Here is a 13,959-nt window from a genome sequence, read left to right as displayed (position 1 = left end):
CAGCAAAAACATAGACTTTTGTCTGAACAATAAATTAGACCTTATAACTTAACTGAAGAGCACAAAGAAGACCCAAATAAATAGCAAACCATATCATTATAACACTCCAATTGTAAAAATGTCAATTTCCCCCAAATATTTAGTTAATGAAAATTCAAAGTACCAAAGCACTTTGGAATTTTTTTGCTTTGTTTTAAAAAAGACTGGTTTTGAAATTAATCAGTAGGGAAAAATACCTAAAACTAAGAAACTTTTGAAAAGCAACAATGAAGTAAGATTTGCCCATAAACTGTTTTTTCCTCTCCTACTCACCACTCATCTCAGTTCCTCACTTCTGAGACCAGATGTGCAGGATTTATTTTTCCTCACATATTAATTCTCCAGCAAACACCAACTGGGTGTTTCTGGTGGCACAGAGTTCCCAATCTCTTGAAATTTCCTGAGTGATAGGAGTGCCTCTTGTTCTAATGAGGCAACTTTTGGTGGGCATCTGAATGGAGACTGGTAACCAGAAAGACTAAGCCATGATTTGAAGACTGGAACTTTCTGGCTTTGCCAGGAGATGCCACCCTCTCAGCTTCTCCATGTGTTCAGAAGTCCAGTAGCTCTACAAACTCATTGTTCAGGGATTTTTATGGAGGCTTTTTCAAGAAGGCATGATCAATATTAACTCAATCTCCAGCTTCTCTCCTCTTCCAGGAGGATGGTGGGGGTGGGCTCAAAAGTTCCAGGCTTCAAATCATGACTTAGTCTTTCTGGTTACCAACCTCCATGCAGATGACCACCAAGAGCTGCCTCATTAAAACAAGAGACACTCTTATCACCCCAGAAATTTCAAGGGATTGGGAGCTCTGTGTCAAAGACCTTATTAGAACAAAAGATTGGCCTAGTACCCCTATTAGGAAATTAGAAGTGTTTTAGGAGTATGTGCCAGGAACTGGGGGCAGAGACCAAATAGATATTTCCTATGTCACAATGCCACAAAAGTATACTTTAATTTTGTGGTAAATAAAACAATGCAGAATGGAATATGAAATCTAGAAACAGACCATTTAGATTTGGAAACTTAGTTTATAAAAATGATGGTCTTTCAGTAGGGTGGGGAAAATTTTTAAGTAAAAGATGTTGGACCAAAGATTGTTGGTTGGTCCATTGTTTGCTGCTTCTGTAATTACGGAACCCATGACTTCTAGCTGGACAAATGGCTGCCCACAGTAGACAATACTTCCCAATCTTTCTTGGAGTAAGGTAGCCATGTGATTAATTCTAAACCAGCGGGATGTAAGCAGACAGTTGCAATCTTAAAGTGAGGGGCATGGCCACCTAGATCTTTCATAATCTTTCCTATTGGCTGAAATGAGAACATTATATCTACTACCTATCGCTATGTTGGCTCAAGTGGAAAATGCAATGGTTGTGATTGGTGGAGTAACAAGATATAAGGAAAAGGAATCTCCAACACTTCTAGTAACCTCCTAAGACAGGCCTCATAATAAAGATACTGTGTCTCTGGAATATACTACAAGCCTTGAATTGCCTGTTTTTAAATTTTATTTTTGGCAGAAAATAAAATTCTATTTAGTTTAAGCTACTATTATTTTTGATTTTCTGCTATTCCTAAATGAACCCAATCTTAGCTGACACAGATTTGAGACTACTGAATATATGTTTAAAATTTAAAATTTATGGAAAAGTAAAAGAGAAGAAATAAAAAAGAAGCCACCTTATTAAAATCTGTTAAAGAGGGAACAAAGAATCCCCCAACCCAAAACATATATTTCTGATTCTAGGTTTCATCCTTCTATTGCTAATGTTATAATTTTTTTTTTTTTCATACAGAGTCTCGCCCTGTCACCCAGGCTGGAGTGCTATGGCGCAATCTTGGCTCACTGCAACCTCCTCCTCCTGAGTTCAAGCGATTCTCCTGTCTCAGCCTCCCGAGTAGCTGGGATTACAGACACAGTCCACCACACCTGGCTAATTTTTTTTTGTATTTTTAGTAGATACGAGGTTTTACCATGTTGGCCAGGCTGGTCTCAAACTCCTGACCTTGCAATTCTCCCACCTTGGCCTTCCAAGTACTAGGATTACAGGTGTGAGCCATCATGCCTGGCCAGCTAATGTTATTATTTTTTAAAAAGGAATATCTATTTTGTGGGATAACATCTATTTTGGTGTCAGTTCCAAAAGTGTATTTGTAAATCTCTTACTTAGGTTGTAGAATGTATTTTCCTTTAGAAATTAAGCTATTAATGATGATTGGGTTTCCTGTGAGCCAATGCTATAGAGGACAAGATAGATTTTGATGAACACATAAGACTTTAAACCAAAATACTGATAGTGGTATGCATTTCTAACACAATCACATTGTAAGTTTATAGTATTATGTATGCTTATAGTATCATGACTATGAATGCTATTTATTCCTCGGCCAAATATTATTCTATGATTATTTTTTCTGTTCTACAACTTTTTGTTTTCCTTTCGGCTAATAACAGGATTTTTTTTTCTATTTGCTTGTCTTTCTATAGACTAATCAACAATTTAACCCTAAACTATCAGCCAATTGTCTAAATCTCCTCTCCATACATTCAGACCCACCAGGTATTCTTATTTTATTTTTTTTTTTTGAGACAGAGTTTCGCTCTTGTTACCTAGGCTGGAGTGCAATGGCGCGATCTCGGCTCACCACAACCTCCGTCTCCTGGGTTCAGGCAATTCTCCTGCCTCAGCCTCCTGAGTAGCTGGGATTACAGGCACGCGCCACCATGCCCAGCTAATTTTTTGTATTTTTAGTAGAGACGGGGTTTCACCATGTTGACCAGGATGGTCTCGATCTCTTGACCTCGTGATCCACCCGCCTCGGCCTCCCAAAGTGCTGGGATTACAGGCTTGAGCCACCGCGCCCGGCCCCACCAGGTATTCTTATAATCCCCATCAGTCTGAAGTAACTCTCCCAGGCCTTGAGAACTGCTTTCATTTGGAATGGTTTCTCTGTGGGACCTGTGTATAGCCATCATCATGGGAACTCTTTTTACTTCTTCTGTAAGTAGGATCTCTTGTTGCTTGAACTTCATGATTTCTTCTTTTTTTAGTTTACTTTCTTTGTGGTGGAGCACATCTTCTAGAAACCCCTTAGGAAAGGCTTCATCATGACAATATTGTGTCTTCAGATCTTCGTATTTCCTCACATCTGCTTGAGAGTTTGACTGGATAGTTTTGGATTTGAAATTGCTTTTCCTCAGAATTTCAAAAACAAGCTACATTTTCTTCTAAATTACAGCTTTGCTACTGAGAAGTCCAAGCCATGCTTTTTTCCAGCCCTTTTATCACTGTATTCATTTTTCACTACTATGTAACAAGTTACCACTAATTTAGAGAAAACACCTACTTACTATCTCATAGTTCTGTAACTTGGAAGTCGGGGTGAGTTTTCTTCTTTTAGGGTCTCACAAGCCCAAAATCAAGGTTTTGATTCTGGGATGGGCTCTCTTACGGAGGTTATGGGGAAGAATGTATTTCCAAGCTCTTTCAGATTCTTGACCAAATATGGCTTCCATATGTAGGACTCAGGTCCCTGTTTCCTTGCTGGTGGTTATTTGGGGACTGCCCTCAGCTTCTAGAGACCCCTCTCATTGTTTGTCATGTAGCCTCCTCTGTCTTCAAGCCAGCAATGGTGCACTGAATCCTAATGGCTTCCTACCTCTCTGAATTTCCCTCCTGCCAGCCAGAGAAAACTGCTTCTAAAAGGCTCATGGGATATGATTAGGCCCACACAGATAATCTTTGTATTTTCAAATCAGTGATTTGGGATTTTAGTTGCATTAGCAAAAATCCCTTCACAGCAGTATCTAGAGTAGTTGTATTGAATAACCAGAGGAAGGGAATCTTGGGGGATCTCTCTTTAGGATGCTGCCTACCACAGTAACCATTCATATTTTGCAAAAGAGCATTCCCTCTCCTGGGAAGTTCTGATACACTTCTTTGCTGCTTGAGTAGGGAATGCTCCCCATACCCTACTCATGGTCATCTGCCAGAGCCTAGGTTTCCGCTATAGATCACATGAAGAGTGACAGGGAAGCAACTAAGGGCAGAGCAGGACTGCTTATTTATAAGCTGAAAAATGGTGAGCTGGGTAATTCCTTTTTTGACATACCTTTAGTTACATTTTTTTGACTGTTCTGTTTTATACACATAGAATTTAAAGTGATAGGAACTCTTATGTGCCAGATCATAGACTGATGAAAGTAACTGGGAAACAATAAACATGTAACTGAATGCCTAATATTTTATGGAGATTCAGGCTAAAATGTGAATAGAACTTAATTAAAAAATTATGCAAGCTTACATAATAAGTTAGCCTACAAACTGTTTTCTTTCAATGATTTTATTGGCATAAAATCATAATTAACATTGTTCAAACTATTATATTTGTAAGTCTGATATGAGTAGGCAAGTCATGATTACAATGAAAGCATAAGGAACTTGAAGCCATTTATATTAAACAAATTTTATTATGTCATTAAAACCAAGAAGTGAATCTGAAAACATCTCATATGTTTGAGAAGGAGCAATAGTTTGATTTAATAAGGAAAAATTTTCAACTAACAAGCAGGCTGAATAAGCCCAAGTGAATGTAGGGGAGAGAGGAGATTGACTCCCATATGGTTAATGGTCAGAGTGACATCACCGCAGGAAACATGATTGGTGGATAAAGGATTAAGGCTAATTGACACAATCAAGCTGATATAGACTAGGGCCAGAATTTGGAAGTCTAGTGTTATGTGTGAGTCTCAATGCATGGTTCTGATTGATGTAAAAAGGGACAGTATTAATTCCTATTATTTCATGAGTAAAATTTAAAAAGCTGATCACCAAACCTTCCTACATAGAATAACACTTCAGTACTTTTAGTGAGATCTTATGAATCACATTATGATGAAATGGTCAACCAATTTCCTATTTGGTAGTTATTGGAAACCGACATTCAAGTTCAATTTGTTGACTGAATTTTAAAAATATGGTTGTAATATTTTCTACATAGAGATAAAGCATAACTATTTTCTGTGCACTGCTTGCTATGTGCATTATGTTTATTCAATCATAGCATGTGTCATTACTATTTTCAGCTCTCTTTTAACTATTTTAAATAATATTTTAACAGCTTTAAATAATCTATTATATGCCAATACATAAATAACACCATTTCAAGTTAAAAATACTATTGTTCAAATCATTTGAACTGAACAAATTTTATAATTGCATAAATGATATGTATCAATTGGGGTTCTCAGTGACAGAAATCAAATTGGTTGATTTAAACAGAAAATGAAATTGTAAAGACACTGAACAGCTTGCAGAGTCATCAGGGATCTTGGAAATGAAGAGTAATAGACGGAACTACAACTAAAAGCATGACCCAGAACTGGCCTTACAAAGATACCTCTGTCACTGTACACTGAGTGATGTAGCTTGACCCATTGTATCACTCATGGGACAGACACCATGTCTTTCCACTTGTACCACTGCTACTTCTGCCTCTGAAAACTAGAACTTTCAGTCACTGCTACCAGCTCTAAAATGAAATCTTCACCATCCCTGCTGCTTTGCATCCTTGCTCCTTTGACTCAGAATTGTGGTAGCTCTAAGTGGTTGAACAGAGGACACATGTCTATGCCTAGGTAAGGTACACAAGTTGGTTGCATTATTAGACATTTGAGAATCTAATACTTTCCGTTTCTGTTGTGAGAAACAGTGTATAGCTTGCACAAAGACTCTCAAGATAGGGTCTTCCCCAAATACAGGAAGGGTTTTAGATTCTAGGCAGAAAACAAAAGGCAAAGCAAATATCCCTTGAGCCCTACTGACATTCTCAAATGTCAAATTGAGGGATGCAGTGTCACAACGCCAGCTGGACCCATTCTTTCCAGTGTTGTAGGGGGCTCCATCTCACTAGCCAATGCAGTGTCCTATATTCTAGGGAACAGTGGACTAGCACGCCAGGAAGTCTACCTCCAGGACAAAGGGAGCCAAACTGCATAATCCCCAAAGCCTGGGAGCTTCCTTCCTGGGGCTGCTGCTACGGAAAGCAACCCCACCCACTCCAAAGACAGGGTAGACAAGCACCTGAGCATGTGTTCTGGGAGCCTGAAGATCAATCCACTCACACACATTGTTTGGGAACCACCACTGCCAGTGCCTACACATGTTGTTTGGAGGCTTGAGGATCAGTCTACATCACCTCTAACCAGCGGTGCCCATGCATGCTGTGTGGGAGCCTGAGGATCGGCTGGCCCTGCCCACTGCCACTGCCACTGCTGGTATCTATGTTTGCCATCTAGGGGCCTGAGGATCAGCTTGCTACTGCTGGTACCTACTTGCACTACCCAGAAGCCTGAGGACTGGCCTGCCTGGTGTCCCAGTTTCCAGCAAAGCCTCACCAAAGCCAACACTAAGAAGTGCAGCCTAAGCCACTGAGGAACTCAGAGATGCTGCTGATGTTGATTACAGCTGAAGAAATCATACGGAGACTACACTACTGCATCCACCTATAATCAAAGCCAAAGCACCCTACCCAACCAACACTATAGATACTTCCATAGGAAAAAAGCCTTTCTCTAGAAATACCAATCTATGAATTTGGAATAAGTGACTGTTATACGGGGTGTGCACACTGTAAAGACACACACACACACACACACACACACACACACACACACACAAAACTATAAAAAAGTAAGGGAATATGACTTTCCAAAGGAAAACAATAGTTCTGTAATAACAAATCTGAAGTAAAGGAAAACTATGAAATGCCTAAGAAATTCAAAATAATGACCTTAAAGAAACTCGGTAAGATATACAAGATAAACCAAAGAAATCTGAAAAAAAAAATTCACATCAGAATTAAAGAATTCAATGAAAGAAAAAAGAAATACAAGGGAGAGCTTCAACAATGGACTAGATCAACCAGAAAAAAAAAATTTCTGAACTTGAAGACAGGTCTGAAGTAACCCAGTTAGACAAAAGCATAACAATAACAGAATAAAAAAGAATAAAGAAAGCCTGTGTTACATGTAAGGCATTAAAAGGTGAACAAATATTTAATTCTGGGAGTTTCAGAAGGAGAGGAGATGAGGAAACATGTAGAAAATCTATTTAATAATATAATAGCTGAAAACTCCCCAAATCTTCAGAGAGATATAGACATCTAGACACAGGAAGCTCAAAGATCCTCAAATAGATTTAATCCCAAAATGTCTTCTCCAAAGTAAATTATAGTCAAACTATTAAAACTCAAAGACAGAATTCTAAGGACAGCTAAGAGAAAAGTGTCAAGTCACATATAAGGGAATTCTTATCAGACTAACAGCATATTTCTCAGTAGGCATCTTATAGGCGAGGAGGAAATAGGGTGATATATTCAAAGTGCTGAAAGGAACAAAACAAAACAAAACACCCTGCTAGTTAAGAATACTATAACTGGCAGGGTGTGGTAGCTCACGCCTATAATCCCAGCACTTTGGGAGGATGAGGCAGGTGGATCATGAGGTCAGGAGTTTGAGAGCAGCATGGCCAATATGGTGAAATACCATCTCTACTAAAAATAAAAAATCAGCTGGGTGTGGTGGTGCACACCTATAATCCCAGCTACTTGGGAGGCTGAGGCAGAAGAATCGCTTGAACTTGGGAGGCAGAGGTTGCAGTGAGCCAAGATTGTGCCACTGCACTCCAGGCTGGGTGACACAGTGAGATTCTGTCTCAAAAAAAAAAAAAAAGAATACTATAACCAGCACAGCTATCTTTCTTTCAGAAAACAAGGAGAAGTAAAGTCTAAGAAAAGCAAAAACTAAGGGAATTCACTGTTAGAGGGAATCTACAAAAAAAGCTTAAGGGAGTCCTACATCTGGAAGCAAATGAATGATATCTAACATCATGAAAACACATGAGAGTATAAAAGTTACTAGTAGAGCAGATACATAAATGAGAGAAATAAATCAAGTTATCATTACAGAACACCATCAAATCATAAAGGTAAACAATGAAAGAGGAAGAAAGGAACAAAAGATATATAAAATAATTAGAAAACAGGTAACACAATCACAGGAGCAAGTCCTCACCTATCAATAACAATTTTGAATATAAATGGTTTAAATTTTCCAAGTAAAAGATACAGACTGGCTGAAGAGTTTTTTATTTTGGAAAAAATCCAAGAGTCTACTATATGTTACCTATTAGAAACTGATTTCACCTGTGAAGACACACATATATTGAAAGTGAAGGGAAGGAAAAGAATACTTTTGTATCAATAAATGCTTACATTACAAGAGAAAGATTTCAAATAAACAACCTAATGATGTACCTATAGGAAGTAGAAAAGCAAGAACAAACCAAACCCAAAATTAGTAGAAAGAAATAAAAATAATGAATATCAAAGCAGAATGAAACAAAATAGAGACTAAAAAGAAAAGGATCAATAAAATGAAAAGTTTGTTTTCTGAAAAAATAACATCAGTAAACTGCTAGCTAGACTAACCAAGAAAACGAGAGAGAAGACCCAAATAAGTAAAATCAGAAATGGAAAAGGAGCCATTACAACTGATACTACAGAAATACTGAAGATCATCACAGAGTGTTATGAACAATCACATGGCAACAAATTGGAAAACCTGGAAGAAATAGGTGAATTTCTGGACATGTATAACCTACCAAGATTCCACTAGGAAGAAATAAAAAATCTCTGAGGTTCAGAGCTTCAGTGAGGGCCTGAAAAGCAGACAGGTGCTATGGAAGGATCTGAAGTGTATTTCTACCCCCATCCCAAATCCTACTCCTATGATCTCAATTATGGTGATGTTAGACTGCCTATAATGGCGTCTTATTTATTTATTTATTTATTTATTTATTTATTTATTTATTTTTGAGATAATTTGAACTTATGGAAGAGTTGTCAAAATAGTACAGAGTTCTGGCCGGGCACAGTGGCTCATGCCTGTAATCTCAGAACTTTGGGAGGCCGAGGCATGTGGATCACCTGGGGTCGGGGATTTGAGATCAGCTTGGCCAAGATGGTGAAACCCTGTCTCTACCAGAAACACAAAAATTAGCCAGGTGTGGTGCTACCTACCTGTAATCCCAGCTACTTGGGAGGCTGAGGCAGGAGAACCTGGGAAGTGGAGGATGCAGTGAGCCAAGATTAAATCACTATACTCCAGCCTGGGCAACAGGGTAAGACTCCATTTCAGAAGAAAAATAAATAAATAAGTAAATACATACATAAAATAGTACAGATAAATAAAATAGTCCTATACAGTCATCTCCAAGCTTTCTCCTATGTTACACATTTTTGTTGTTTTTGAGACAGTATCTCTCTCTGTCATGCAGGCTGGAGTGCAGTGGTACAATCATGGCTCATGGCTCAGTGCAGGCTTAACTTCCTGGGCTCAAGTGATCCTCCTATCTCAGCCTCCCAAGTAGCTGGGACCACAGGCATGCGTCACCATGCCTGACTACATTTTTTGCATTTTTTGTAGAGATGTAGTCTGGCCACGTTGTCCAGGCTGGTCTCAAACTCCTGAGCTCAAGCAATGCTCCTGTCTCAGTCTCCTAAAGTGCTGGATTACTGGTGAGAACTACCCCACCTGGCTCAAAGTCTTTTTTGTATTTATTTATTTATATTTTAAATTGAGACAGAGTCTTACTTTTGTCTCTCAGGCTGGAGTGCAGTGGTGCCATCTTGGCTCACTGTAACCTCTGTCTCCCGGGTTCAAGTGATTCTCATGCCTCAGTCACATTAGTAGTTGGGATTACAGGCATATGCCACCATGCTTGGCTAATTTTTATATTTTTAGTAGATAGAGACAGGGTTTTGCCATGTTGGCCAGGCTTGCATTTTGTATTTTAGGATCCTACATTACATTTAGAAGTGTCACCATTTTTGTGGCTGGGCATGGTGGCTCACGCCTGTAATCCCAGCACTTTGGGAGGCCAAGGTGGTACTATCACCTGAGGTTGGGAGTTGAGAACAGCCTGGCCAACATGGTAAAACCCTGTCCCTACTAAAAATGCAAAAATTAGCCGGCTATGATAACGCACACCTGTCATCCTAGCTACTATTTTGGAGGCTGAGGGGGCAGAATTGCTTGAATTCGGGAGGCAGAGATTGCAGTGAGGCAAGATTGTACCACTGCACTCCAGCCTGGTTGACAAAGCGAGAGTACATCTCAAAAAAAAAGTTATTATTTTTTATTATTCCATATAATCTATACATAGAAACTTTACAATTTTATACATGTATACATATATATACATCATATAAGCAAAATGACTTCATAAATTGTATTACAATTACAGCATGGGATCGAAGGCATATGTAAAACAAGTAGGCATATACAATCTGAAGCATAAATAAGTGGAGGGGACTGCAGATGAGTCTCTCTCTCTTTCTTTTTTTTTTTTTATAAATTATATGTGTACATATTTATAGGTTACATGTGAAACATTGTTACACGTATAGAATGTGTAATGATCAAGTCAAGCTATTTAGGGTATCAATTATTCAACTATTAATAATTTCTGTTTGTTCAGTACATTTCAAGTCCTCTTTTTTAGCTCTTTAACAAAATACAAAACATTGGTGTTAACTTTTAAAAAATACAATACATTGTATAGTCACCCTACTCTACTATCAACATTAGAAATTATTTTTTCTATTTAACTGTATGTTTGCATCCATTAACTAACTTCTCTTAATCGTCCCCCACTCATACAATCTTACTAGTTTATAATATCTTTACCTCCATGTTATCAACTTTTTTAGCTCCTACATGAGTGAGAACATGCAATATTTGTCTTTCTGTGTCTACTTCACTTATCAGAATGACCTTCAGTTCCATCCAAGCTGCTGCCAAATACATGATTTCATTATTTTCTATGGCTAAATAGTATTCCATTGTGTAGGTATAGCACACTTTCTTTATCCATTTAAATGTTGATGGACACATAGATAGATTTCATGTCTTTTTTATTCTGAATAGTACTGCAATAAACATAGGAGTACATTTATCCTTTTGATACATTGATATATCTGTCCTTTGGATAAATACCCAATAGTGGGATTGCTGAATTGTATGGTAGCTCTATTTTTTTTTTTTTTTTTTGAGAAACTTCCATTCTGTTCTCCATAGTGGCTATATTAATTTACATTTCCACTAACAGTGTGTAAGAGTTCTTTTTTCTTCACATTCTCTTCAACATGTTATTGTTTTTTTGACAATAGCTATTCTAACTGGGGTAATAGGACATCTCATGTGATTTTGATGTGGTTATTTGCATTTCCCTGATGATTAGAGATGTTGAGAACTTTTTCATATACCTGTTGGCCATTTGTATGTCTTTTTTGAGAAATGTCTGGTCATGTTCTTTACCCACTTTTTAACGGCATTATTGGATTTTTTACTGTTGAGTTGTTTTTGTTGCCTGTGCTTTTGAGGTTTTAGTTATAAAACCTTTGCCTAGACCAATGTCCTGAAGTGTTTTCCCTATGTTTTCTTCCAGTAGTTTTAGAGTTTCAGGTCTCACTTGTAAGTCTTTAATCCATTCTGAGTTTATTTTTGTCTGCGGTGAGAGATAGGGGTCTAGTTTCATTCTTCTGCGTACATCATCCCATTTCCCCAGCACTAATTATTGAAGAGACTGTCCTTTCTTCAATGTATTTTTTTAATGGCTTTGTTGAAGATCAGTTGGTTGTAAGTATGCAGATTCATTTCTGGGTTTTCTATTGTTTCATTGGTCCATGTGTCTACTTTTATACCAGAACCATGATGTTTTGGTTACTATAAACTTGTAATATATTTTGAAGTCAGTTAGTGTGATGCTTCCAGCTTTGTTCTTTTTGCTAAGGATTACTTTGGCTATTTGGGCTTATTTTCAGTTCTATAGAAATTTTAGAATTATTTTTTCTGTGTCTGTAAAAGTGACATTGATGTTTTGATATGGATTGCATTGAATCTGTAGATTGCTTTGGGCAGATTTTCACTGTTGATTTTTCCAATCTTTGAGCATGGAATTAGTTTTTTGTTTCCTTTTGTTTGGGTCCTTTTCAATTACTTTCATTAATGCTTTTTAGTTTTCCTTGTAGAGATCTTTCATCTAATAGGTTAAATTTATTTCTAGGTTTTTTTTTTTTTTTTGTAGTAAATGAGATTGCCTTCTTGATTTCTTTTTCAGATATTTCATGATTGGTGTAGGGAAATGCTACTGGTTTTCAATATGTTAATTTTGTATCCTGCAACTTTACTGAATTTATCATTCCTGATTTTTTTTTTGTAGTCTTTTAGCTTTTCTAAATGTGAGATCATATCATATGCAAAGAAGAACAATTTGCCTTGCTGTTTTCCAATTTGGATGCCTTTTATTTCTTTCTTTTGCCTGATGCTCTGGCTAGGATTTCTAATACTAGGTAGAATATGAGTGGTTAAAGCGGGCATCCTTATTTTCTTCCAGTTCTTAGAGAAAAGGCATTCAACTCTTTCCTGTTTAGTAAAATGTTAGCTGGGCATTTGTTATATATGGTCTTTATGATGGTGAAGTATATTCCTTCTATACCCAGTTTTTTGAGAGCTTTGATAATGCTTTCATCAAATGCTTTTTCTGCACCTATTTAGATGATATGGTTTTTGTTCATTCTGTTAATGTAATATTTCATGTTTATTGATATGTCTATGTTGACCCATCCTTGCATCCACAGTATAAATGACACTTGATCACAGTGTATTATCTTTTTGATGTACTGTTGCATTCAGTTTGTCAGTATTTTGTTGATTATTTTTGCATTTATGTTCATCAGGCATATAGGCCTGTAGTTTCCCCCTTCCCCTTCCCTGCCCCTTCTTTCCTTTTTCTTTTCTTTCCTTTTCCTTTCCTTTTCTTTCTTTTCTCTCTCCTTTCCTCTTCCCCTCCCCTCACCTCTTCTCTGTTCTTTTCTTGCCTGGTTTTGGTGCCAGAGTAATGCTTGCCTTGCAGAATTACTTAGGGAGAATTTCCTTCTTTTCAACTCTTTGTAATGGGTGGTTTGTTATTAGTTCTTCTGTGTACATTTGGTAGACTTCAGCAGTTAATCCATCCAGTCCTCAGCTTTTTCTGTGTTGGGAGAATTTTTATTACTGGTTCTACTTTGCCACTCATTATTTGTTTCTTCAGGTTTTCTATATATTCCTGATTCAATCTTGGTAGGTTCTACGTTTCTAGGAATTTCATGTTTTTCTCTAGATTTTCCAGTTTGTTAGTGTATAATTGTTTATAGTCTCTGATGATCTTTTGTATTTCTGTAGTATAAGTTATAATGTCTCCTTTTCAATTTCTAATTTTGCTTATTTGGATATTCTCTTCTTTGTTAGTCTAGCTAGGGATTTATTAATCTTGTTTATCTTTTCAAAGAACCAACTTTTTTGATTGAACCTTTGTATTATTTTGTTAGTTTCTATCTCATTGAGTTCTGCTCTGATATTTATTCTTCTTCTTCTTTTTTTTTTTTTTTTTTTTTTTTTTTTTTTTTTTTTTTCATCATTAGAATGTATATTTGAAATTCTTTTTTTTTTTGATGTAGGTGTTCATTGCTATCAAATTCTCTCTTAGCAGAGATTTTGCTGTACCCCACACATTTTGGTATGTTGTGTTTCTATTTTCATTTGTTTCAAAAATGTTTTTGATTTCCTTCTTAATTTTTCATTGACCCAGTGGCCATTCAGGAGAATGTTGTTTATGGTTTCCAAAGTTCCTCTTGATGTTGATTTTTGGTTTTATCTAATTAGAGTCTGAGAAAACATTTGATACAATTTTAATTTTTAAACATTTTTTAGGACTTGTTTTCTGGCCTAACATATAGTCTTTCCTGGAGAATATTCCATGTGCTCATGAATACAACGTGTATTTTGCAGTTGTTTTATAAAATCCCTTTAATAT

Source organism: Cebus imitator, unplaced genomic scaffold, assembly GCF_001604975.1.
Source record: "Cebus imitator isolate Cc_AM_T3 unplaced genomic scaffold, Cebus_imitator-1.0 Scaffold36, whole genome shotgun sequence".
Taxonomy (NCBI): domain Eukaryota; kingdom Metazoa; phylum Chordata; class Mammalia; order Primates; family Cebidae; genus Cebus; species Cebus imitator.
The sequence above is the reverse complement of the archived record's forward strand: the minus strand, read 5'-3'. Positions refer to the sequence as shown.